The following is a 26,665-nucleotide window of genomic DNA, read 5'->3' as shown; positions in this document are numbered from 1 at the left end:
ACATATTGGCCTTGGAGGGAGTGCAGCGTAGGTTTACTAGAATGATACCCGGACTTCAAGGGTTAAGTTACGAGGAGAGATTACACAAATTGGGGTTGTATTCTCTAGAGTTTCGAAGGTTAAGGGGTGATCTGATCGAAGTTTATAAGATATTAAGGGGAACAGATAGGGTGGATAGAGAGAAACTATTTCCGCTGGTTGGGGATTTTAGGAGTAGGGGGCACAGTCTAATAATTAGAGATTAGAAAACATTTCTACACACAAAGGGTTATAGAAGTTTGGAACTCTCTTCCGCAAACGGCAATTGATACTAGCTCAATTGCTAAATTTAAATCTGAGATAGATAGCTTTTTGGCAATCAAAGGTATTAAGGGATATGGGCCAAAGGCAGGTATATGGAGTTAGATCACAGATCAGCCATGAACTTATCAAATGGCGGAGCAGGCACGAGGGGCTGAATGGCCTACTTCTGTTCCTATGTTCCCCAGCTTTTTCCCCATAACCCTGCAAATTAGTCCTCTTCAAATACATGTCCAATTACCTTTTGAAAGTTCCTATGGAATCGGCTTCCACCACCCTTTCAGATAGTGCGTTCCAAATCTTAACAACCCTCTTTATGAAAAATTTCTCCTAATTTCCCCTCTAGTTCTTTTGCCAATTATTTTAAATCTGAGTTCTGGTTACCGACCCACTTGCCAGAGGAAACAGTTTCTCCCTTCTTGCTCTATCAAAACCCTTCATAATTTTGAATACATCTATTAGGTCTCCCCTGTGGGGCTCAAAACCCCTTTGTAACAAAAGACATTTGAAGGAAAGGGTTAACCATGCCCCTTTTAAACAAAGACATTTGAAAACCTGCAAACACAGTAATGTAGGAAACTGTGTTCTCGCAAGTCCTGTTTTCCCTCAATGACGCTGATGGCATTGGAGAAGAATGAGTTTCAGGATCGGAGACATTGTATTGCGGATAGATATCTAGATTATTAAACAAATAAGCTAGATGGATAATATTGAGCTTAGAGGGTTGTCAGGCTTTTAAAACACATAGGGGGTTAAATTCAATAACCCCCGAATCTGGGTGCGGGGGTGTCGTTGCGATGCAGACAGCACGTGAGGTTCGTGCTGCCTGGTCATTTACCTGATTCTGATGAGCAGCCAGGCCTAACTGCATTATTGAATGGTTTCTCACCAGCAGGAGGGCCCTCAATATCACATGAGTGGCTCGCACCTCTTAAAAGCAGCCTGCACCTCTTATTAGCAAAATATAAGATACAGGTCTGAATGGAGATCAGATATCGCACAAGTAAAACACAGATTCAGGTCCCGTCCCTATGTTTACAAACTGTCGAGTTATTTTAAAACTTTGAATAAAGGTTGCACACTACTTAATCTCACATCCTCCAAACTGCACGCCAGACCTCACCAATCTGCCGATCTGCGTTTGTACCAGGCCTGCGAGAGTGCGTGCACCAAGGTTCTCTGCTGATGCACTAGAGGCCATGGTGCAAGAGGTGAACAGAAGGAGGAACATCGTAAACGTGTGGGGGGGTGGCAAGAGGCCCTCCAGACAAATGCTCAAGGAGCAGTGGGAGGCAATAGGGGATGAAGTCAAAGCCAGGAGCATAGCACCACGAACATGGATGCAGTGCAGGAAGAAGTTCAGTGCTTTGACACAAGTGTTCAAAGTGAGTGAGGTCAACTGTCAAGTGGCATCTCCTACCAACTACACCATTAGCCGCATCCACTGCTCCACACACTACACCCCCCATCACCGATGTATACCAACAAACTCTTTCAATCAGTACTCAACTCTTCCAATCAGATGCTTCTTCTCACCCTCACATATTATCACTGTTGCAAGCCGCACACCCACTACTCACAGGTCCCACACACTGGCAGCTATTCAACCACGACAGGCACATCACCCAAACATCCTGCAGAACACTCACTGACACACATCCCGCTTTTTTGCAGGAGAAGGTGGTGCATAACAGGAGGCAGCAAGTGGCAGTGGCATTTAGCCCCTCGAGCCTGTTCCACCATTCAATGAGATCATGGTTGATCTGTGACCTAACTCCATATCCCTTAATACCTTTGGTTTTCAAAAATCTATCAACCTCAGATTTAAAATTAACAATTGAGCTAGCATTAACTGCCGTTTGTAGAAGAGTGTTCCAAACTTCTACCACCCTTTGCGTGTGGAAGCATTTCCTAACTTCACTCCTGCAAGTCCTGGCTCTAAATATTAGGCTATGTCCCCTAGTCCTAGTATTCAAGTATAGGAGACCTCCAAAAACAGGTACAAATCCATCAGCAGCCAGAAGGAATAATCCAACAAGTAACCTGTAAATCCTGCATGGTCCCTTTAAATAGCGATGATGGGGGGTCCTCCAGGCCGTCTACGACCTGTTCAGCTGTGCATGGTTAAGACAGTGCATTAGCTGGAGCGTTGAGTTCCAAAATAGTATCCCTTTAAATCAGCGTTGCACACTGATCTAACGCATATTATCCTTACTTTACATGGTACCAGCGTTCGTTATTTGTGAGTGCGCAAATGCCTTCACCAAGATGGCGTCCAGCGCTCATCATGCTAGAAGTGTTGGCGTGCATTCCGGACGCCATTTTGGGATTTTAGGAGGCACACGGTCAAATTTATAGCACATAGGCTTTTGGAACCACAAACTTTTCAACACAGCAGGGGGGTAATGTAAGGAAAGGCAACAAGGGCAGACATCAAAGGCTTTGGATCAGGAAAGCAATGATAGTTTGTGAAAAGGCAAGGGCCTCTCATTCCTATCTAGTAATCTGTTCAAAGAAGTGGAATTTGTAAAACATCAAATAGTATTGCATCCAGCATATGTCAAATGGTGTAAGGAATGGATTTGAAACCAGTGAAGCAATCAGAATTGGAGTCATCAGGACCATTCAGGATGTCTGTGTATAAAAATGAAAGGAGCTATCTCTACATGAAAGGCCGTAAACAGATATAGTAAAGGGGCTTTTTATGTTTCATTGGTCGAGCACATGGGGGGTGATTTTAAACCCCAAGAACGGGTGAGTTTGGGGCGGGTGGGAGTTGAAAATGTTTTTTTTGGATCACAACCGCAAAATTTTCGGACTTTGCATTTCCAATGCAAAGCCTGTACTTTTCCGTGCCGACGTTAAACCCGGAAGTAAAGCTGGGTTGTGGTAGTGACCCAAAAAACAACTATTTTCAACTGCCACCCGCCTCCAACCACCCGTTCTTGGGGTTTAAAATAACCCCCATGGTCTTTTCTATATCAAAGAGTCTCCAGTCACATGATCAAAGCCTAACCTGTCAATCATTGAGGCATATTAATGATTGAGGCCTAGCAACAGGGAGTGATTGGACAAAAAGAATGGCACTCCCCAATTCTATGTCCTATTGGTAAAAACAATATTAAAAGAAAGCTTTGAGAGAAGAACAGGCTCTTCACCACACGGCAGTCACAAGGAACGCACTCTGCGGTCGAACATTACGTAAGGAGAAAAGGACCTCGAGACACAAGAAGCTGACTACTTCTGAGCTACCTTGATGAGTAAAATCCTTGGTTTAAAGGTTGTATACATTATATGATTTGCCTAGTGTGTGTATGAATTATTAAGTCATTAAATAATAACATTGCGAATTATTAAATGCATAACTGGATTTTATAGAGGAAAGTCATATGTATCATTTGATTTTGCTTCATGAATGCTTGTATGAATTATGACATCATTAAATAACTACTTTTGAATAACAAAACTACTGTCAATGAGGGTGACTTTCTTTGCTTGACTATTCCACCAGTTTCATGAATCACAGGAAATAACGAATATCCTACACCCCTTAAACTTCTCTGCTCTAAGGAGAACAATCACAGCTTCTCCAATATCTTAATATAACTGAAGCCCATCAACCCTGGTATCATCCTGGTAAACCTCCTCTGTACCCTCTCCAAGGCCTTGACATCCTTCCTAAAGTGTGATGCCCAGAATTATATACAATACTCCAGCTGAGGCCCAACCAGTGATTTGTAAAGGTTCAGCATGACTTCCTTGTTTTTGTATTCAATACCGCTATTTACAAAGCCAAGTATCCTATGTGCTTTCTTAACCGCCTTATCAACTTGCCCTGCCACCTTCAGAAATTTGTGAATATGCATTCCCAGGTCCCCCAGCTCTTGCACACCCTTCAAAATAGTACCATTTAGATTATACTGCCTCTCTATGTTGTGTATCACTACACACTTATCCACATTAAATTGCATCTGCCATGTGTCTGCCCATTTCACCAGTCTGTCTATGTCTTCCTGAAGTCTGCTACTATCCTCCTCACTATTTACTACATTGTCAAGTTTTGTATTATCCTCAAACTTCAAAATTGTACTCCCTATGCCCAAGTCCAGGTCAATTATATATAACAAAAAAAGCAATGTTTTTTTTATTCGTTCAATGGGATGCGGGCATCGCTGGCAAGGCCAGCATTTATTGGCCATCTCTAATTGCCCTTGAGAAGGTGGTGGTGAGCCGCCTTCTTGAACTGTTGCAGTTCGTGTGGTGAAGGTTCTCCCACAGTGCTGTTAGGTAGGGAGTTCCAGGATTTTGACCCAGCAACAATGAAGGAACGGCGATATATTTCCAAGTTGGGATGGTGTGTGACTTGGAGGGGAATTTGCAAGTGGTGTTGTTCCCATGTGCCTGCTACCCTTGTCCTTCTAGGTGGTGGAGGTCGCGAGTTTGGGAGGTGCTGTCGAAGAAACCTTGGTGAGTTGCTGCAGTGCATCCTGTAGATGGTACACACTGCAGCTATGGTGCACCGGTGGTGAAGGGAGTGAATGTTTAGGGTGGTGGATGGGGTACCAATCAAGCGGGCTGCGTTGTCCTAGATGGTGTCGAGCTTCTTGAGTGTTGTTGCAGCTGCAGTCATCCAGGCAAGTGGAGAGTATTCCATCACACCCCTGACTTGTGCCTTGTAGATGGTGGAAAGTTGTTATGTAAATGAAAGTTTCTTCTTTCCTATTGAGAGGGTACAGAAGCAATCCTGACGATGATTGTAGATATCAGGAATTTAGCTTATGAAAAAAGGTCAAGGAAGTTGGGTTTGGTTTCTTTAGAAAAGAGGAGATTAGAGGTGATTTTTTCAAGATTATAAAGGGAATTGTTCAAGTTGATCCAGGCAACTTGTTCACTGTGGTGGAGGAGTTCAAATACCAGGGGACCAAAGTTAAAAAAATTAGCAAGCTGGAAGCAAAGACTGAGGGGCTCCAGAACTTCATATTTAGTTTGTTGTGTAGCTCATAGTCCTTGCCTAGAAATTTAAAGTGCAGGATATGGTGATGAATAAAGTACACACAACGAAGAGTAGTGCTTTGACTTATTTATTGTCTCAGCAGCCTGTGGAAAAATAAAAACCAGAAAAAAATAGCTTTCAAAATGTTTCTTTTAAAAGAGTGCAATCCCCTCAGCATACTATTGCTGCCTAGTCTAACTGGTGAGTCAGTTACAGGAGGGCAGGAACAGTTTCAGCAAAATTGACCAATTTATTAGACACATGGGATTCAATGTCAAGCTCACATGACTGTGTTTTGCTCAAAACAAAGTTAAACTTTGATTCAGCCTACTTAACCCCATTGGCCTAAAACAAAAGCTTACAGCAAAGGAAGATTTCCTCTGTGTGCATAACAGAATCATAAATCTGTGATCCAGAGAAGGTTTACAATATTGTTACGTATACTGCAAAAAGGAAATTTTCACCTAGTATTCATAAATTTTTATTTGGTGGTATGAAAACATTACCTCATATTTCTGTGGGCTATTTTTTCCCCCAAAATTGATTTACTAAGCTTTGTAATTAAACATTTACATTATTGATATAACACACTGTTGGTTTATCTCATCCTGCCGGCCTGTGCAATGCTTTAGGATCAATCACATTGATAGGTATGATGGTGAGTTTATTTATTTCTTTGCAAGATGCATTGTGAATAAAACAGGAGTAAGACTGGAGCTGAACTCTAGCTATGATTTTTATCACAAGATTATAACAATGTTTTATTAAAACACTAATGGGATTCTGCTGAATATATTAGAGAAAATCTTCACAAGTGGATTTACTATGTGCCGACACACAGGCTCCTCAGGGGGATAATTTTAACTCCCAAAAACATGTGGATTGGAGGCGGGTGGGAGGTTAAGTAACAGTTTTTTGGAACGGGACCGCATCCTTGCTCTAATGCACCCACTTCGGGGCTTAACCCAGGCGCGTTGAGATGCACTGCACAACAGAAACCCGGAAATCCCGTCCCCATTTAAAGCTGGCGGGCTGATACTTAAAGAGCCAATTCAGATAGTTGAATCACTTTAGGTACTTAACTTATGTGGATTCTGCAACAGAAACAAATTTAACTAGTCCTAAATGTGTCTCCCGCGGCTTCTGAAACATGCCGTTGTAATGGAGGTGAGTTGCAGCCGTAGCTCATTTGGTCCTTTAAACCAGTAATTGACACATCTCAGTAAATGGTGAGGTATTGCAGCTGGGCACTCAGTTCTCTCAGGCAAACGTTTGGCTGAGAGTTCTTTGTGTTTAGACTGAGATTTCTTTGTTGAGTCTGAGAAATCTTGTGTTCTGACAAATTAACCTACATTTTGGAGCCCCTCAAACTGACAAGATCAGGATGGGGGTGCAATGGATGTATACCACACTACACCTGAGGAGGAGGCACGTCACCAACTGCGGCAGGAATGTTGTTGATCTGCAGTTGCACAAGACAGAGGTGCACAACAAGGACCTGGAGAAGAGCAGAGAGGGGACCAAAGGAAGGGGCCGAGGTCACAGGAGGCACTACCCACGTGAAAGGGTCTACAGGCAGAGGCTGAGCTTCCTGGACCTCTCTGAGGAGCAGTGCCTACACAGGTTGAGATTGAGTCAGCAGATGGTTGCAAATGTCTGCAGGCTCCTTCATGAGAGCTGCTTCCTGTTGGACCTGGTGGCCACGCATTGCTTGTTGCAATTAAAATCACCACTGCCCTCAATTTCTTCACCTCTTGATCCTTCCAGGGCACCACCAGTGACATCTCAAGGGTGTATCAGTTGTCTGCACGTAAGTGTATTTGACAGGTCACAGATGACTTATTTGCCAGGGCATCCGAATATGTTAACTTACCCTGCAACAACATCAACCAGACTGAGAGGGCAGTTGGTTTCAACTCTCTGGCTAGCTTCCCACGGGTGCAAGGCGCAATTGCTGGCACACACGTAGCAACCTGAGGACCTCCACATGAGCCAGGACTATTCATAAACTGAAAGGGATATCACTCCATCAATGTGCAGCTGGTGTCCGACCACCAGAAGTGATTTCTGCAGTTGTATGCCAGATTCCCTGGCAGCTGTTATGATTCCTTCATTTTGCGCAAGTTCAACATCTCGGACCTCTTCCACATACAAGACAGACTTAAGAGCTGGCTCCTTGGAGACAAGGGATACCCCCTGCAGACGTGGCTCATGACACCTGTGAGAAACCCCGCCAATGAGGTGCAGCACGGGTAAAACTAGAGCCACATCACCACCAGGTCTGTCGTCATTGAGCAAGCCATAGGAATGCTGAAGATTCGCTTTAGGTGCCTGGATAGATCTGGGGGAGCCCTTCAGTACTCGCCAGCGAGGGTGTGCAGAATAATCGTCGTGTGCTGCATCCTGCACAACATAGCTCAGCAAAGAGGGTTACAGGTGGAGGAGGTCAAATGCGTTCTTCAAACATCCTCATCTGGCGGCAACATTGAAGAAAAGGAAGAGGAAGAAGAGGAGGAGAAGGAGGAGGAAGAAAACTGAGATGGGGAACCCACTGCCAGAGCAGCAGCACACATTGCTGCCCATGATGCCAGGGATTCCCTCATCTCTAACAGGTTCTCAAAATTAAATGTGTAAATTGAAGATTTTGAGCTAATCAGCGACCTGGGTGGCTGGTGACAGAACTTTAACATCTTTCACACACATGATGAATTGATTTTATCAATGATTGAACTATTCCAGACCTCCATATGATCAGCGCAAAGGCTGTCACTTTTCTGATGAATAATTAATATCGGTTTCTGTTGTCTTCCAGGGCCTTCACGCCTTCAAGAGGAAAGTACAGAAATGGAAGAAAGTGATTCCTCAGATGATCTCATTCCTTCTGAGGGTGTACCATAAAATTAAGTGCCTTCAATTTAGATGCGATCACAGATTCTGACACACTCACTTTACTCCGGGCTCCCCATGCAGTTATCAACCCATCCGCTGAGTTCCCGGCTCCAGGTAAAAAAATCATGCCCCTGCAAAACGGTTTTTATGTTATCTGAAAAATGAATGTTTTCAATATTACACTTAATATACTTGTATGACATTTCTCTGTTTGCTGTTTTAATGACGTGTTAATCAGTATTTTGCAAGTGGGTAAACACCTGTGTTAAAATAGTGGACAAATGTCATAAGAATGTTTTTTTCATATGCTAAGTTTGTAAACAATAAATTCTAGGCTACTGGATATGTGCTAAGTTCCTAAAAAGTACCTCAGCAATTCTCACCCATCTGAACCTAGCTCCCTCTAACATTTTGGTTTCCCTTGTCTATCTTCACCTCTGGCTGAAGAAATAACTATAAATACAATTTTTTTTAAAGGAAAAAAGCTGCACTTATCCAGCACAAACTTTGCATGTTTATACCCAATAGCCTAGAAATTGATCTTTACAAATTTAGCACATGAAGAATAAAACTTCTGGACATCCAACCTCACCTCCTGCTTCCTCAGTTTGTACAGATGACCCCTAGTTCTATACAACCCAATCACATGAGGTGCATACCCTCAATAATCTTGAGGGGATCTGATCTAGGTAATTAAGTCTCCATTTCTGCAGCAAGTACAAACTTAAGACATAAAATCTATCTTCATGTTCTCAGGTCGAGGATCATCCTCATTGCTCTTCTTTGTACTTTCTCCAGTGTCTTGAGATGCATAGACCAAAACTGGACACAGTACCCCAAATGAGGTCATATCAAAGCCTTATATAACCCTATTATTTTTGTCCTAGTTTTGTAATGAGTAGTCTGGGAAGTGTAGCCTAGGACCCTGTTTGCTGCAGCCTCCAGTCACTGAGCTTGAACTTTGAGGGAGCAGTCATTGACCACTCCTGAATCTTTCTCCCTCTCAGTTGTCTTTAGCATCCAGTCATATCATATCCTATACCCTTAGTTTGTGTACCCATGTGTATAATTGCACACTTGTCCACATTGAAGATCATTTGCCAATCATGGACCCACTTCCCCAATTGATCCAAATCCAGATGTGACCTTTTTCCCTCTTCCAGGTTCCTAACCTTGCCACATAATTTCATGTCATCTGCAATTTTAATTAGTGTGCTGTCTATGCCTCCTATAGATAATTAATGAATGTAATGAACAGAGGGAACCCAGCACTTAGCCTTGGGGCACCCCACTTATTACTGGAGCTCTTTGGGAGGCTGCTCCATTTAAAACCGGCTTTAGTTTATGGTCCGTTAGCCAATGAGGCCTAACTGTCACAATTCTTCACAATTCACTTTATTAAAAAGTCTTTTGCAAATCTAAGTAGATGATATACTGTTCTAGTTAACTTTTCAAAAAAACTAGATTAGGTTCATAAAACTTGACCTTTGCTTTCTGAAATTATGTTAGATATCCCCTTTAACCCCTGTACATGCTAAATCTTTTACGATGCTTTCCATTAACTTCCCCACCAAAGAGGTTAGACTCACTGCTCTATAGTTCACCCTAAGAAACAGTCTTTTCCAATCCTCGAAACTTTTATACAGCTGCCCAAAGCTGAAGTTGGGTTTGCACTCAAGCGCAAAGAAGACATGAACTGGCAAGAGCTTTGTGGGTCAGATCAAGGAAGCTTGTGAGCTGCATTTGACCCACGGGTTGCCTATTGGACACCGTTAACCCGACATATCTAATTTAAGGTTTTCATCCTGATCTTTAACTTCCTTCATGGCCTTGTTCCACCCTATCTGTGTAATCTACTCCTGCCTTACATTCAGCCCATACCTTTTGCCCTTCTGATTCCTGTTCCTACTTCTCCATTCACTCCATTGTCAGCAAAATCTCTAGACAATATATCCCTGAACTCTTCAATTTATTTCCTGAACTTCTCTACTTCTTCAAAAGTGTTCTTGAAATCTATCTTTTTGACTGATCCTTTGTTCATCTCCTCTAATGTCTCTGTGTCCCCTGTAAAGTGCATTGGGACATTTTGTTTCATGAAAGGTAATATATAAATGTAACTTCTAAGTATACAATAGAATCAACTGCATTTAATTTTCAAAACAAAGGCTAATGCGGTTTGGTACTTGAAACTAGCTGTAATTTTTAATCAGCCTTTATTCCTCCAGGCTACTCTTTTCATCAAGGTGATAATTTTTTCAGGAAAGGATTTGTGGTGCTGAAAAACACAAATCTCAGCTTGTCATGTCATGCATGTGGATTTGTTTTAGCACCTTTATAAAATGTTCCCAACCATCTTTGTCAACATAATTTGTAATTATACAGAAATAGTTTTTTTTATGGAAATGTTTTGGCATTCAGAAACCTCAACAAATGATTGGTGTAATCATTATTGTTTCAGCTGGAGGTGCTAGTTGGGACAATGAGCCATTCCATCCTTAAGCATGTGGGGCAGGGAGGGAAGCAAACCAATCCATTTCAGGATCAGGGGGGCCTCAAGATAAACTGATATTAAGGGCTATATTTTTGTCATGCATGGATTTATCACTAGAAGTGCATGAAAACTGTCCTTCAACCCACTGGTGTTATACCACCGACAAGCAGCCCAATTTTCCTCTGTGCACCATTATTATATATTCATGGTAGTTCTAGGTGCTATTAGACCAGCTTGATTCTGGGGAGGAGGAACATCCAGTGCGACTGCAGCAGCTCAAAGGGTCAAGGCGGCTGTTGCGTGTCTGTAACAATGTGACTCAATGCAATGTCTTAAGCTGGTGCTACTTCAGGGCACCGAGCCAACAAATTTAAAGACCCCACAGGTGTTACTGTCTGCAACCCAGCATAGGAGGATGGAAAGAGGCCTACAAAGGACATGACCTGGCCCCGTGGAAGCAGTTAATGTTGGCAGTGAGAACCATTACGGAATGCCTTCTGACACCTGGATTGAATTCTATATAATGGCACACTCTCTCTACTTTCTTCTTAAAGGGGAAATAACCCACAACTAAAGGCAAGCAACTACCATCTCAATCACTCAAGGATCCTGCTACAAATCATCAGCCAGGTGCCTCAGAACCTCCTGCCATTGTAGAAGGAGGAGGCCAAATTTGAAAGGGCTCACAAGAGTAGTCACCAAGGAGAGGCACAATGGCCTTTAACAGTAAGAAAGTTGTTAGAGCCAACCAGATAGCAGGCTATTCTAGATCTGGTAATGTGTAATGAGACAGGGTTCATTAATGACCTCATTGTAAAGGAGCCTTTAGGTAGCTATAGTGATCACTATATGGTAGTGGTTGTTGGAGGCCAATCATCTCAGCCTCAGGACATTGCTGCAGGAGTTCCTCAGGGCAGTGTCCTAGGCCCCACCATCTTCAGCTGCTTCTTCAATGACCTTCCCTCCATCATAAGGTCAGAAATGGGGATGTTTGCTGATGATTGCACAGTGTTTAGTTCCATTCGCAACCCCTCAGATAACGAAGCAGGCCATGCCTACATGCAACAGGACCTGGACAACATCCAGGCTTGGGCTCATAAGTGGCAAGTAACATTCGTGCCAGACAAGTGCCAGGCAATGACCATCTCCAACAAGAGAGAGTCTAACCACCTCCCCTTGACATTCAACGGCATTACCATTGCCGAATCCCACACCATCAACATCCTGGGGGTCACCATTGACCGGAAACTTAACTGGACCAGCCATATAAATACTATAGCTACAAGAGCAGGTCAGAGGCTGGGTATTCTGTGGTGAGTGACTCACCTCCTGACTCCCCAAAGCCTTTCCACCATCTACAAGGCACAAGTCAAGAGTGTGATGGAATATTCTCCACTTGCCTGGAGGAGTGCAGCTCCAACAACACTCGAAGCTCGATACCAGCCAGGACAAAACAGCCCACTTGATTGGCACCCCATCCACCACCCTAAACATTCACCACTGGCGCACCGTGGCTGCAGTGTGTACCATCCACAGGATGCACTGCAGCAACTCGCCAAGGCTTCTTCGACAGCAACTCCCAAACCCGCGACCTCTACCACCTAGAAAGACAAGGGCAGCAGGCACATGGGAACAACACCGCCTGAACGTTCCCCTCCAAGTCACACACCATCCCGACTTGGAAATATATCGCCGTTCCTTCATCGTCGCTGGGTTAAAATCCTGGAACTCCCTACCTAATAGCATTGTGGGAGAACCTTTACCTCACGGACTGCAGCGGTTCAAGAAGGAGGCTCACCACCACCTTCTCAAGGGCAATTTGGGATGGGCAATAACTGCTGGCCTTGCCAGCGACGCCCACAACCCATGAACGAAAAAAAAAAAATGATTGAATTTCGCATTCAGTTTGAGAGAGAGAAAAGTAAGTCTAAGACTCGTGTTTTAAACTTAAATTATGAGGGCATGAAGACAGAGCTGGCTGAAGTGAACTGGGAAATTATGTTAAGGGATAGGTCAGTAGAGATGCAATGGCAGACATTTAATGAGATATTTCATAACACTCAACAAAGATATATTCCAGTGAGAAAGAAAGACTCTAGGGGAAGGATGTACCATCCGTGGCTAACTAAGGAAGTTAAAGATAGTATCAAATTTAAAGAAAAAGCATACAATTCCGCGAAGATTTTTAGCAGGTCAGAAGATTGGACAGAATATAAAAAACAGAATAATAAGGAGGGAGAAATTAGAGTACAAGAGAAAGCTAGCTGGAAATATAAAAACAGATTGTAAGAGTTTCTACAGGTATTTAAAAAGGAAAAGAGTAAGTAAAGTGAGCATTGGTCCTCTAGAGAGTGAGCCTGGGGAATCAATAATGAATAATAAGGAATTGGCAGATGAATTGAACAGATATTTTACATCCGTCTTCATTGGAGAGGATACAAATAACGTGCCAGAAATAATTGTGAATCATGAGGTGAAAGGGAGGGAGGAACTTAAAACATTTACAATCACCAGGGAAAGGGTTTTGATATAAATTTTTGAACTAAAAGCTGACCAGTCCCCGGTCCTGATGGACTTCATCCTAGAGTCTTAAAAGAAGTGGCTGCAGAGATAGTAGATGCATTGATATTAATTTTCCAAAATTCCCGAGATTCTGGAAGGGTCCCATCAGATTGGAAAATAGTGAATGTAACTCCTCTATTCAAGAAAGGAGGGAGACAGAAAGCAGGAAACTACAGGCCAATTAGCTTAACATCTGTCATAGGGAAAATGCTAGAATTTATTATTAAGGAGGTTATAGCAGGGCACTTAGAAAATCTCAATGCAATCAAGCAGAGTCAACACGGCTTTGTGAAAGGGAAATCATGTTTGACTAATTTATTAGAGTTCTTTGAGGAAGTAACAAGCAACATGGATAAGGGGGATCCTGTGGATGTGGTGTACTTAGATTTCCAGAAGGCTTTTGACAAGGTGCCACATCAAAGGCTGCTACACAAAATAAGAGCTCCTGGTATAGGGGGTAACATATTAGCATGGATAAAAGGTTGGTTAGCTAACAGGAAACAGAGTGTAGGCATAAATGGGTCATTTTCAGGTTGGCAAGATGTAACGAGTGGAGTGCCACAGGGATCAGTGCTTGGGCCTCAACTATTTACAATCTATATCAATGACTTGGATGAAGGGACCGAATGTATGGTTGCTAAATTTGCTGATGACACAAAGGTAGGTAGGAAAGTAAGTTGTGAAGAGGACATAAGGAGTCTGCAAAGGGATATAGATAGGTTAAGTGAGTGGGCAAAAATTTGGCAGATGGAGTATAATGTGGGAAAATGTGAACTTGTCCACTTTGGCAGGAGGAATATAAAAGAAGTATAATATTTAAATGGAGAGAGATTGCAGAACTCTGAGGTACAGAGGGATCTGGGTGTCCTAGTACATGAATCACAAAAAGTTAGTATGCAGGTACAGCAAATGATTAGGAAGGCAAGTGGAATGTTGTCATTTATTGCAAGGGGAATGGAATATAAAAGTAGAGATGTTTTGCTACAGTTGTACAGGGCATTGGTGAGACCACATCTGGAATACTGTGTGCAGTTTTGGTCTCCTTATTTAAGAGAGGACATGATTTCTTTGGAGGCGGTTCAGAGAAGGTTCACTTGACTGATTCCTGGGATGAGGGGGTTATCTTATGAGGAAAGGTTGGACAAGTTGGGCCTGTATACACTGGAGTTTAGAAGAATGAGAGGTGATCTTATTGAAACATATAAGATCCTGAGGGGACTTGAAGGAATAGATGCTGAGAGGATGTTTCTCCTTGTGGGAGAGACAAGAACTAAGGGCCACAGTTTAAAAATAAGGGCTCTCCCATTTAAGACGGAAATGAGGCGAAATCTTTTCTCTCAGAGGGCCGTGAGTCTGTGGAACTCCCTTCCCCAGAGAGTGGTAGAGGCAGGGTCATTGAATATTTTTATAGCTGAGTTAGATAGATTCCTGATTAACAAGGGAGTCAAAGGTTATAGTAGGTAGATGGGAAAGTAGGGTTGAGGTTGCAATCAGATCAGCCATGATCTTATCAAATGGCAGAGCAGGCTCGAGGGGTCGAATGGCCTACTCCTGCTCTTAATTCGTATGTTCGTATGTAGATTAGTTTTCAGTGAGATGTTTTTGTCACTGATGGGATCTGAGCAAAATCATTTGGGGAAGGTGGGGAACTACCTGCGTGAAGGAGCAGAAAAATGATCTCAATAGGAGCTTTGGTAGTTGTGGAGGAGAGCGCAACAATTTTCCTCCATTGGTCTCCCTGATTATGCCTAAAACCTGGCAGCTCAATGGAGGAAAATGCAGGCCTAAACCAATGAAATGGTTGTCCAACAGGCGAATTGTTGGATTCTATGGAGAAACCTGTAATCCTGAATGTCCCATCTTCTTGGCTGAAATAGGATTTGTGGATAACAAACAGTGAAATATGGGACAAAAATCAATAAAGTGGTTATTCCTGAGTAATTTAAAAGAGATATGGACATGCATGTGCATTAAATTAGTATATTTTTGCCATAAATCTGAAATATTGAAACCAGCTGCACTGAAACCATGCTCACAATATTGAGATGAAAAGAAATGCTGGAAACTGAAATAAAAATATAAAATAATACTGGAAATACACATTTGCATCAGTATCTGAAAAGAGACTAGATGGTTAATATTTTGAGTGTGGACCTTTTTGTCAGAATTTGAGATGCTAGGAAGAGTTCCGATGAAGAATCTACGTCTGATACATTAACCTGTCTTCTCTCTTCACAGATGCTGGTGGATCTGCTGTATATTTCCAGCATTTTCTCAAAATTCTGAGCCTGGTTTATGCTTATAACTGTTGGAAATGTCATGAACTTGCACCATTTTCTATTACTGCCTGCCTCATTAATCAACCACTAACAATCCACCCTCACTGAACAAATGCTTCCAAATTTGTTCATAGCCTGTTGTTAACTCTTAGAGTATAGTTGCACTTTGATTGCAGCAAGCTTACTTAATCAGCAATCAAACAATCTTTGCAGTGGATTGTAAAACTTTCCAATACTACACATAATTGTACAGAACTGGCTATGTAACTTTTAATGTACAATACAGGTTATTCTATTTAAGAACAAGCTGCATACCCTATGCTGCATTTTTTAGGCTATTTGGTAACAGTGGAAAGATAAATTGCTGATAAGAGAAAATTCACATTATAATCACTGGAGTTTTTCAAATTCTAATTCATTATTTATTCTTTAAACAAGCTGACCACATTCTAATATAACCAGAGTAGTGCCTTTGATTGATCTTTCCTTTGTTGTACGTATTTAATCCTACCCATTGTTTTGAATAGAAAAAAGGCACTTTGGTGGCCTACATAAGTTATTCTTTCTCCAAGCATGAGTGTTTGTATTACTAATAATAGTGGAAATTTCCTGTGCCAGAAATATTTGGAATTTTCCACCTCTTTGAACTAAATTGCTCGTTGGCATTGCAACATTTTCTCTTGCTCTTCACCACAATGAAGACCAATATACATTTCTTGCTTTAATTTTTCTTGCATAATCACCATTTTGGAAATTGCATGAATCAAAGAATAAATGTTGTTGATGTTGCTTAAATATTACAATGACTTCCACCATTGTCTTTCATTTCAATCATTATTATAACAGCTGAAGTAGAAAGGATTACTGATGTATTAATGCTGCCACTTCAAGAGCTTGGCTTGGTATACTTTAATATAATGATTCTTTAAGCTTCCATTTCACATGTGGCATTCCTACTTTATCTATATGTAGTATTTCTTTAAAGAGAATGATACAGCTATCATTGTTTCCTACTTTATGGTGCTTCCATAGTTCCTGCAACCTTTGTTATTAATCACTGCTCAAACAATGACTGAGCTTGCTAGGAAACAAAGATTTGTTCATGTTGCCCATAAGGATACTTCTTGGTTCAGTGGTTTTATGATCTCAACAACATTGTAACTTATACTGTTTACTCACTTCATAGGATTGAACAATGACTGTACTATAGGATCCAACAATGGCCTGTTAATTCTATATAATCCAACAATCATTTGTGCAGGATTACAAGGCATATTGACCACACTCAATTCGATCAAAGGAAGTAAGTCATCATTTTATAACATTAATGATATTCTTCAGGTCAGACAAAAGGAGTAAAAACACAATTATGAAATTTCTATTGTGCAGACTGCACAACACAGTGAATTAGATTCCAGCATTTCACCTCTCCAACCTGGATTCAAATCTAACTCAGACTGATGGGATAAAATATCCTTTGGATTTTACCTTGTACAGTTCACTAAGCCAAATGCAAACTTGATGTTTTCCACCATTTTGAGTTGCATCCATGAATATGTGCCCCACTCTCCCATTGGACTAACAGGGATCAGATAAATGGGCCATTACCATGAGATTACATATCCTTTTACTAGGTTACTAGGGATCAGACACATATACTGCCAGGAACTAGATGCCCAGTGCTATCCTTTCACCCAATTGCTGCCCTGCTCCAAGCTATATTTAAAACAATCAAAAATGCCTTTGTTGCTGACACTCTGATCAGTAAGGAAATTGTTTGTTTGCCACTCACCATTATGGCAGAGAAATGATTATTGAAATATACAAAATAGTGTTGCATGTGGAGGGAGAAATGTTGTGCCTCTTTGCTTTTGCAACACCATATTTAATGGGACAGAACATGCCAATTCCAAAATGATTCCAATTGGGAGCTTTAGTTTCTTGCTTCAGTTTGGTTTGGCTCTGACTCCTATAAGCTACTATTCTGCACTATAGAGCTACACAGCTGTGATATACTTAACTCAGGCAATTGCTTCTGTGGCTCTTAGTTGCATCTGGAAAACTTTAAGCAAAAGTAATGATTGAGGCCATTCTGAAATTCTCACACATTGAGCACAATTTTCAGTGCAAATTTTTATTCCTAAACTCACCAAAAGTTTCACATTGGGTCTGAGAAAATGGCAACAGTAAGAGAATAAATTTTATCTTTCCACTTAATTTGGTAACATTACTAAGTGTTTCTGGATCATCGACTGTTTGGAGAACTGGCAGTGCTAAGTTTCCATATAACTTCAATTCCAAGCTGTAAATTTAACATTTATATAATCATTGTTTATGAGTATTTCTGCTTATGAAAGTAAATGAATAATGACATTGAAATATTGAATAATTTTACTTTTTGTGCATTTTTTCAGTAACAAATGCTCCTGAGTGAAGTATGGTGTGGTGTGGGCCAAATAGAATGCATGACTTCTAGACACTGTCCTAGAAAAGTGCGTCAACTCAAACCTCAGAGAATCCCTAACTTTATCAGAAAGTATAAGTAAAGCATGCCCAGAATCTCTAGGCTTTCAAAGAAGTGGCATTTCTATAGCACCTTTCACATCCTCGAGGTGTCCCAAAGTGCTTTACATCCAATTATTTGCTTGAAGTGTAGTTATTTCTTTCTGTAGGCAAATATAGGAGTCAATTTGTACACAGGAAGATCCCAAAAATAACAATGAGATAAATGATCAGTTAATCTGTTTTCTTGTGTTTGAGGGATAAATGTTGGCCAGGACACTGGGAGAAGTCCCCTGCTCAGCTCTGAATTGCGTCATAGGATTTTTTACATCCACCTGGACGGGTATATGGGATCTCTGTTTAACATCTCATCTGAATGACAACAGCACAGACAATGCAGCACCTCCTCAGTATTCTAAGTTTCAACTCAGAATATGTGCTCAAGTGGAGAGGGGCTTGAACCCACACTCTTCTGACTTTGAGGTGAGAATTCTACCGCAGATCCAAGCTGACACCCAGGTGGGAATAGCACATCTGATAAATATACAAAACAGCAAAGGAGTTACTTAAAAATAAATCATTTATGCCACGTGTGCATTGCATAAACCAAGCAATTATTTATAGATGACTTTGTTCCTCTGCAGGTTAAATAATTGATATCACATAATTGAGCCATCTGGTTTTATGAGCATGACAATTATTCCTTAATTGTTTAACTTACAATTATTTTTCCTACATGTTCCGTGCATAGGATAAATCATTTCTGATTGTGGAAAAATTCTTGACAAATAAACACATCTAAAGTTGTTCAGACTGCAGAACTCAGCACTCAGCACAGTCAAACATTATTCAAGATTTATTTTTTTGAACCTAAACATCATTTCTGTTCCATTTATTCAATACAGCTTGGGGAAGGTGCACCAGCTTTATGTCCCGGTAATACATTCCCCACCCTTTGATTAATGATAGCTTAATATTTCCATTTATAAAATCATCTCGATCTTTATAGCGCTCATAAATAAATTTGTAAAAGTTGTGCTAATTGTGCTGAGTTTGAAGGTATTTTTTATACATTTGGGTCTGGATGAAGACATTCTCCATCACGTGGACCATTTACAGCTGTCTGAGAAAGAGGCGTTAGTCACCTTGGCTCGGGCCAGATTTCAACTCAAGTTTCATATCTCATTTCATTCCATACTTGGTACAATAATTGACATTGCAAATAATGTTTAGCCTCACAATATGATACACACGTCTTTTTTTTAGCACGGATCACAATCCTCCAAACTGAGCATTACCGCATGCCACCCCGCATTTATAAGTAAGGAAAACAGTGACCTCTGGTGGTCATACCTTTGTCAATTTTGCAAACTTGAACTTTTATAAAATATATAATTATAAATTGGTGATAATTCTAAAATAAAGAAAGTATCAGTTTGCTTCAGCCCAGTTCACAGCAAGGCAAGAGATGGCAGTGCTGGGGAACTAAACAGTTTCACAGCATGTATGCCATGACATCATCAAGCACTCCCAGGTTCAGATGCAATGTAGAGCTCCCTCTACTAGGGACGAATTCTGAAATTAAAATCTGAATCGATATGAATTGAGCCAATTTCAATTTGTTCAGGAAAATCTCAATCTTTGTTCCATTTGAAAGATTCAGATTTTAAGATTCTGCATCCTTAAGACATGGCCCATCCTCCTCATCTTCACGCTGTCTCTTGATGAAAACGTCAGCTTCCACATGTACGCTGATGACACCCAACTCTACCGTATCTCTTGATCCCTTCATTGCATCTGTGCTATCAGTTTGCTTGTTTCATATCTAGTCTTGGATGGGCCATAATTTCCTCCAGCTAAATACTGGAAAGACTGCAACCCACGCCATTTGAGGCACTCATCAGTTCCAGGAGGCCGGAAAGGCCAGTACAAATTGCTAGCCCCCAACAGCACCCTTTCTAATGGGCAGCATTTAGATTATTATTTTAAATTACCTTTCTCTTCAGGACTCAAGGCCATTACCCTGGCCTGGACCTCCAGACGGGGCCCTCTTCTGCTCTTTAACTGACTAGTACGCCTGGTCTCATAGGGCATTCCACCACCAATAAGACGCCTAGATATACAGGAACTCATAATGTAGGCAGTCCATGCTCCTGGTCCCACCCCCTCCTGCATCAATGACCTTGTTTGATGTGGTGGCCATCCAGGAAACTCACACATAAGGTAAGGACCCAGCATAACTGTGTCTCAGACTAATTTGCGGCCCTTCCCACACACTCTCACCAGTTGCACTGAATCTAGGTTCCCCTGATGGGAAATAGGCAAATGCAGTACTGAGCATTGCTGAGTAAGGATGTCACAGCTTTAATCCCTAGTTTCCCCTGTGTTAATTGATCACAGCCTGGGCAATGATACCGTTATTACTAACTCTACTGGAAAATATATGTGTGTGGGTATTGATGAGAACAGGACCAACTTCAGTATAAACGCTTGTTGATTCTCACTGTCTAGATGCACACATGAAGAATGTCCACTTGGGCAAGGTACCAGAGGTATGTTAGCACATATGGATCTGCACTCCAGCATGAGTTGTGCTTTCAGAAAAGTTCAGGAGAGGATTGGGAAGGAAACAAAAAGACCTTCACTATTTCTGCTGGACAACAGGAGGCTGCAGGGATTATCTTCACCATGAAGTAATATGTTGTTTATTTGCAACCTGATCTCTGGCAAGTTGTGAAATTGCCTCAACATCTCCTCTCTCAATTAGTTGACAGGCTATCATCAACTTTGGCTCAGTGGTTCTCTTGCTTCTGAGTCAGAAAGTCATAGTTTCAAGCCTTTGTGATCGCTTTGGAGAGGGTGCAGAAGAGATTCACCAGGATGTTACCAGGGCTGGAGCGCTTCAGCTATGAAGAGAGACTGGGAAGATTGGGTTTGTTTTCCTTGGAGCAGAGGAGGCTGAGGGGGGACATGATTGAGGTGTACAAAATTATGAGGGGCACAGATAGGATGGATACTAAGGAGCTTTTTCCCTTCGTTGAGGGTTCTATAACAAGGGGACATAGATTCAAGGTAAAAGGCGGGAGGTTTAGAGGGGATTTGAGAAAGAACTTTTTCACCCAGAGGGTGGTTGGAGTCTGGAACTCACTGCCTGAAAGGGTTGTGGAGGCAGGAACCCTCACAACATTCAAGAAGGATTTGGATGAGCACTTGAAATGCCATAGCATACAAGGCTACGGAACAAATGCTGGAATATGGGATTAGAGTAGACAGGGCTTGATGGCCGGCGCGGACACGATGGGCGAAGGGCCTCTATCCGTGCTGTATAACTCTATGACTCTATGACTCTAAGCCTCACTCCAGAGACTTGAGCACATAATCTAGGTTGACACTTCAATGCAGTATTGAGAGAGTGTTGCACTATTGGAAGTATTATCTTTTTAACGTGATGTTAAACTAAAACCCAATCTGCTCTCTGAGCTGGATGTAAAAGATCCCATGGCACTATTCAGAGAAGAATAGGGGAGTTACCCCAGTGTCCTGCTTAACATTTATTTCTCAACCAACATCACTAAAAAGAATATTATCTGGTCATTTAACTCCTTGCTGTTTGTGGGATCTCGCTATACACAAATTGGCTGCCATATTTCCCTACATTACAACCGTAACTACACTTTAAAAGTACTTCATTGGCTGAGAAGCATTTTGAGACATCCTGAGGTTGTAAAAAGGGCTATTTAAATGCAAATATTATTTTTATTATTTATATAATAACGTGAGGATCACACTTAGTTCAGTACTTCCAAAAGAAAGCAAACTTGACAGCTAAGTTCCAATAAAAGCACACTTCAAAATTCTTCTTAAAATACTAGTCAGTAGGGAAGACAAAATATTATCAAGTACAAATCCACACAGAATGAGAGAGATCTTAAAGGGGTGTCCTTAGTAGGGCTTTTAACATTACTAGTCACTGTTAGAAAAGAAACATTAACATGGATCTGCCCCAGACAGGAAGATGGTTTTTGGTACAGAACTGTTTCTCATACTACTGAGAAAAATAGTTGTGGTCTATCTTTCAGGAGATTGACACAAGCAATCTACATAGGCTTTCACCTCTTTTCTACTAATGGATTTATATCTGACATTTCCTTCCTGGAAGAGGTACATGACATTGCTTCACTCCCTCTTGTTCTTTCCAGCTCTAGAACTATTAGTAGCCTGCATCAATTGTACATAGGCAATTAGATCTGTGCCTGGATCTAATTGCCTTGTGAAATGTTCAGGGAAATGTCCCAAAAGGAGACAGAATCCATGCAGATAGAAACTTAGGAAGTGAACAACAATGGTTGCCTTAGACTTTATGCTGGTTAATCACATACACTGCCTTTCAGGCATATTTATCACAACATGACTCATCATATCTATTACCATTATAAATCCATTACCATTGTTGGCATTCTGCTCCTCATGTACAAGGAATATAACTAAGTTCATCTTCCAGTTGGCAATAACAAAGCACATTGTAGGGAACTAACTCATGTTAAGGTAATCTTTGTATTAAAGAAAATAAGGGCTGGATCTTACAGCCATGCAAATTGACCTCTCCTCATTGAGATTGCCCCATTTGTGGGGCTGGTTTGTGATGTGGGTTTATTTCCAATGGCACCTGGTCTGAGACAATTCAATTCAAATTTGTTTCACATTGGATTCTACTATATTATTTGGCAGTAGCAGGAGGTTATAAAATATCTACACCAGCAATAATACAAAAACAATGATAATAGATCTTCCCCATTACTACTTGGGAACTGTGCCTGTGAAAGCACATCTCACTCAAAAGTATTTGTGTAAATCACCAGGTTTTCCATTAGAACCTACAAGGAATGAATCTGTATTTGAGCAAAAGTTGTCTTTAACTGAATGTTACCATCAACAGGTTCCCATCTACTATTTTGAGTATAATCAGACAATAAGGAAACAAAAGTAAAGCTGTAGAAAATAATAATCTGTGGCTTTCCAAAATTTAATTTATGAAATCCTTTTGGAGGTAATCGGGTTATCTTAATGCTTCTGTTGGATAGATATAACTGTGGATTGAATTGAATAGAATAGCATAATAACACTTTAAAAGAAGCCCAAGAACAAAACAAAAATAGCATATTTACAATTTAATAGTGATTTAAAGCAACACCTCTAACAGCATTTGGCAATAGTTGGCATTACAGTTAGTCAAACTAATGCTTCTTAGTTGGCTGAGAACTATGTTGAAGATCACAACAAACTCATAGCTTGGCTCAACTTCACAAATATTCATTGTTCTGTGTCAGATTTGTTGATTATTATTTAAGGGAATCAGAGCCAGGAACGATGCCAATAACAAGGCACATTTATTGTGAATTTTAGGGAGCAAAGGTAAATTTTCTGGTCACCATGACTGGTGCCGCCAGAGTGGAACATGCGCTGGGGAAGGGTGGAAAATTAGGTGCAGATTGAACACACTGGATCTCCGCCCGTTCTGCCTGCACGCATACTTCCTTATTGAGTTTAATGGAGAGCATAAGGAGTTCTCACTGAAAACAGATGTGAGCTTTATTGTAATATTAAATGCATGGTAATGGGGCATCTATTAGCGCAAGCACAATGTTCTATAATTCTTACCAGGAATGTACTCTGTGCTGAATTTGCCATATAACATGGAAGATGGGGCCACATTTTGGACTGACAGCTTTTAAAGGGGGGCCCACATGGCAAGATTCTCCACTTACTTTCCACTTGAGTTTGGGCAGATCTGGGGCAGGCAGGGACTAGAAATTGGCTCCTTGCCAATTGCTGCCGCTTGCAAGATGTTCTATTGGAATTTTAAAAAATTCATTCATAGGATGTGGGCGTCGCTGGCAAGGCCAGCATTTATTACCCATCCCTAATTGCCCTTGAGAAGGTGGTCGTGAGCCGCCTTCTTGAACCGCTGCAGTCCGTGTGGTGAAGGTTCTCCTGCTGTTAGGAAGGGAGTTCCAGGATTTTGACCCAGTGACGATGAAGGAACGGCGATATATTTCCAAGTTGGGATGGAGTGTGACTTGGAGGGGAACGTGCAGGTGGTGTTGTTCCCATGTACCTGCTACCCTTGTCTTTCTAGGTGGTAGAGGTCGTGGGTTTGGGAGGTGCTGTCGAAGAAGCCTTGGTGAGTTGCTGCAGTGCATCCTGTGGATGGTACACACTGCAGCCACGGTGTGCAGGTGGTGAAGGAAGTGAATGTTTAGGGTGGTGGATGGGGTGCCAATCAAACGGGCTGCTTTGTCCTGGATGGTGTTGAGCTTCTTGAGTGTTGTTGGAGCTGCAGTCATCCAGGCAAGTGGAGAGTATTCCATCACACTCCTGACTTGTGCCTTGTAGATGGTGGAAAGGCTTTGGGGAGTCAGGAGGCGAGTCACTCGCCACAGAATACCCAGCCTCTGATCTGCTTTTGACACTATTCATGTGGCTGGCCCAGTTAAGTTTCTGGTCAATGGTGACTCCTAGGATGTTGATGGCGGGGGATTTGGCGATGGTAATGCTGTTGAATATCAAGTGGAGGTGGTTAGACTCTCTCTTGTTGGAGATGGTCATTGCCTGGCACTTGTCTGACACAAATGTTATTTGCCACTTATCAGCCCAAGCCTGGATGTTGTCCAGGTCTTGCTGCATGTGGGCACGGACTGCTTCATTAACTGAGGGGTTGCGAATGGAACTGGACACTGTGCAATCATCAGCGAACATCCCCATTTCTGACCTTATGATGGAGGGAAGGTCATTGATGAAGCAGCTGAAGATGGTTGGGCCTGGGACACTGCCCTGAGGAATATTCATCAACCACCAATGGAAATGTTGGTTGTTGTTGAATATGTCCATTCAAAAAAGAAAGAAAGAAAGAAAGAATTTACATTTATATAGCACCTTTCACGACCTCAGGACATCCCAAAGCGCTTTACAGCCAATGAAGTACATTTTTTGAAGTGTAGTCACTGTTGCAATGTAGGAATCAGGTGAGTGTATTCAAAGTGGGAAGTAATGACAAAATGAAATCCTCCATCACACTTTCTGTCATTATCGCCATAGAAATATTGGACGTAAGGAATGCCTGCATGTTACCGGTGTCCAGCATTTCTGTGACAGGTGGGAGGGATTTAAAATTGAAAAGGCAATCCCACATCCCATGAATTTTTAAAAAATTGTTGCTTTCCTTCACTTGCCATGCAGGCAGTAATCCCTGCTGCACTGCCAGAGGCCTGCAAGAGCCATTTTTCTACCCCACATATAAGCAAAAAATTAAAATGAGGCTAGCTCCAGAAAATTCACTAGGGTCAGACATGGGAAAGCCAGGTAGGCAAAAAGATCACCACACCAACTTCACGCAAACTTTCCTCCAAAGTGGAGAGTCTCCCAGTGTGTTTCAGAAGAATCTCAGTAACTCACCAAGTTTCTGCTGGGTGGGTAGGGTTAAAATTGCCCCCTAATCAGTCATTAAAAGCAAACAGTCGCTAGATATTATCATGGTTGATACTGAGCTGATATATTTCAAACAGATTTGCCATCTTGTAAACTATGTCTTCCCTTTTCCTCAAATCTGGAATTCAGCTTTTATTAAAAAAAAGTGATAGGCAAACCTTTTTAGGCTTTAATGTTTCACTCTCACTTTCTTTGTCTCTTCCTCCCTTTCTCTCTCTCTCTCCCCCTCCTTTTCCTGTCTCTATTTCTCTGTCGTGCTCTCTCTTTATTTCTATGTGTATCTTTCTCTTTATTTCTCTCTGTGTGTCTCTCTCTTTATTTCCCTGTCTCTTCACGTATCTTGTGAGTTTTATTTAGGAAGTCCTTAAAGGAAGATTCAAGTCTATACTGAGGGGCTAGAAAACTACAGATTATAATATAACTACCAGTTCAGGTGCACGACAATTACAGTATCCAGTATTTTTAGCAACTCAGTAATATTTTATTTAACAAATACTGCAGGATAAATATAGGATGGACAGCAGGACTCAGTGGTTTACATAACCACCAAGTCCTATTCTCTGTCTATTTCATCTGATTTTAATAACTATTTAAAGATGAAGGTAGCACATATCAGAAATTTGGGTGCACACTGTTCACGATTTTCCGGAAATTGTGGGCAATGCAAAGCACATGGAAGCTCCCATTGGAAATGCAGACTCAAAATTATTTGCAATGACATCATTCTGTGTGGGGGGGGGGGAGGCGGGGCTTACCATCACAGAAGGTGGAAGGCTGGATTTCCACTACAATCCTCACTGGAATTGTGGAGTGACAGGGTTTCTGTCCACCCGACATGATGAGCAAAGCCCACACAATAATTTCTGGGGTCAGCCTCATTGGAATAACACAGGCGAGCTCCAGGGATTGAATACCTCTCTGGGAACTTGCTAATTTGGGGTAGGTAATAGTGTGCAGTGCAGGCGTTAAATGCATCCCTCCACCACCGGAGCACAGTGGCTGCAGTGTGTAACATCCACGGGATGCACTGCAGCAACTCGCCAAGGCTTCTTCGACAGCACCTCCCAAACCCACAAGATGGACAAGGGCAGCAGGTACATGGGAACAACACCACTTGCACGTTCCCCTCCAAGTCAGGCACCATCCTCACTTGAAAACCCAACC

The sequence above is a fragment of the Heptranchias perlo genome, chromosome 2 (genome assembly GCF_035084215.1).
Source record: "Heptranchias perlo isolate sHepPer1 chromosome 2, sHepPer1.hap1, whole genome shotgun sequence".
In the NCBI taxonomy this organism is placed as follows: Eukaryota; Metazoa; Chordata; class Chondrichthyes; order Hexanchiformes; family Hexanchidae; genus Heptranchias; species Heptranchias perlo.
Note: the sequence above shows the minus strand (reverse complement) of the source record.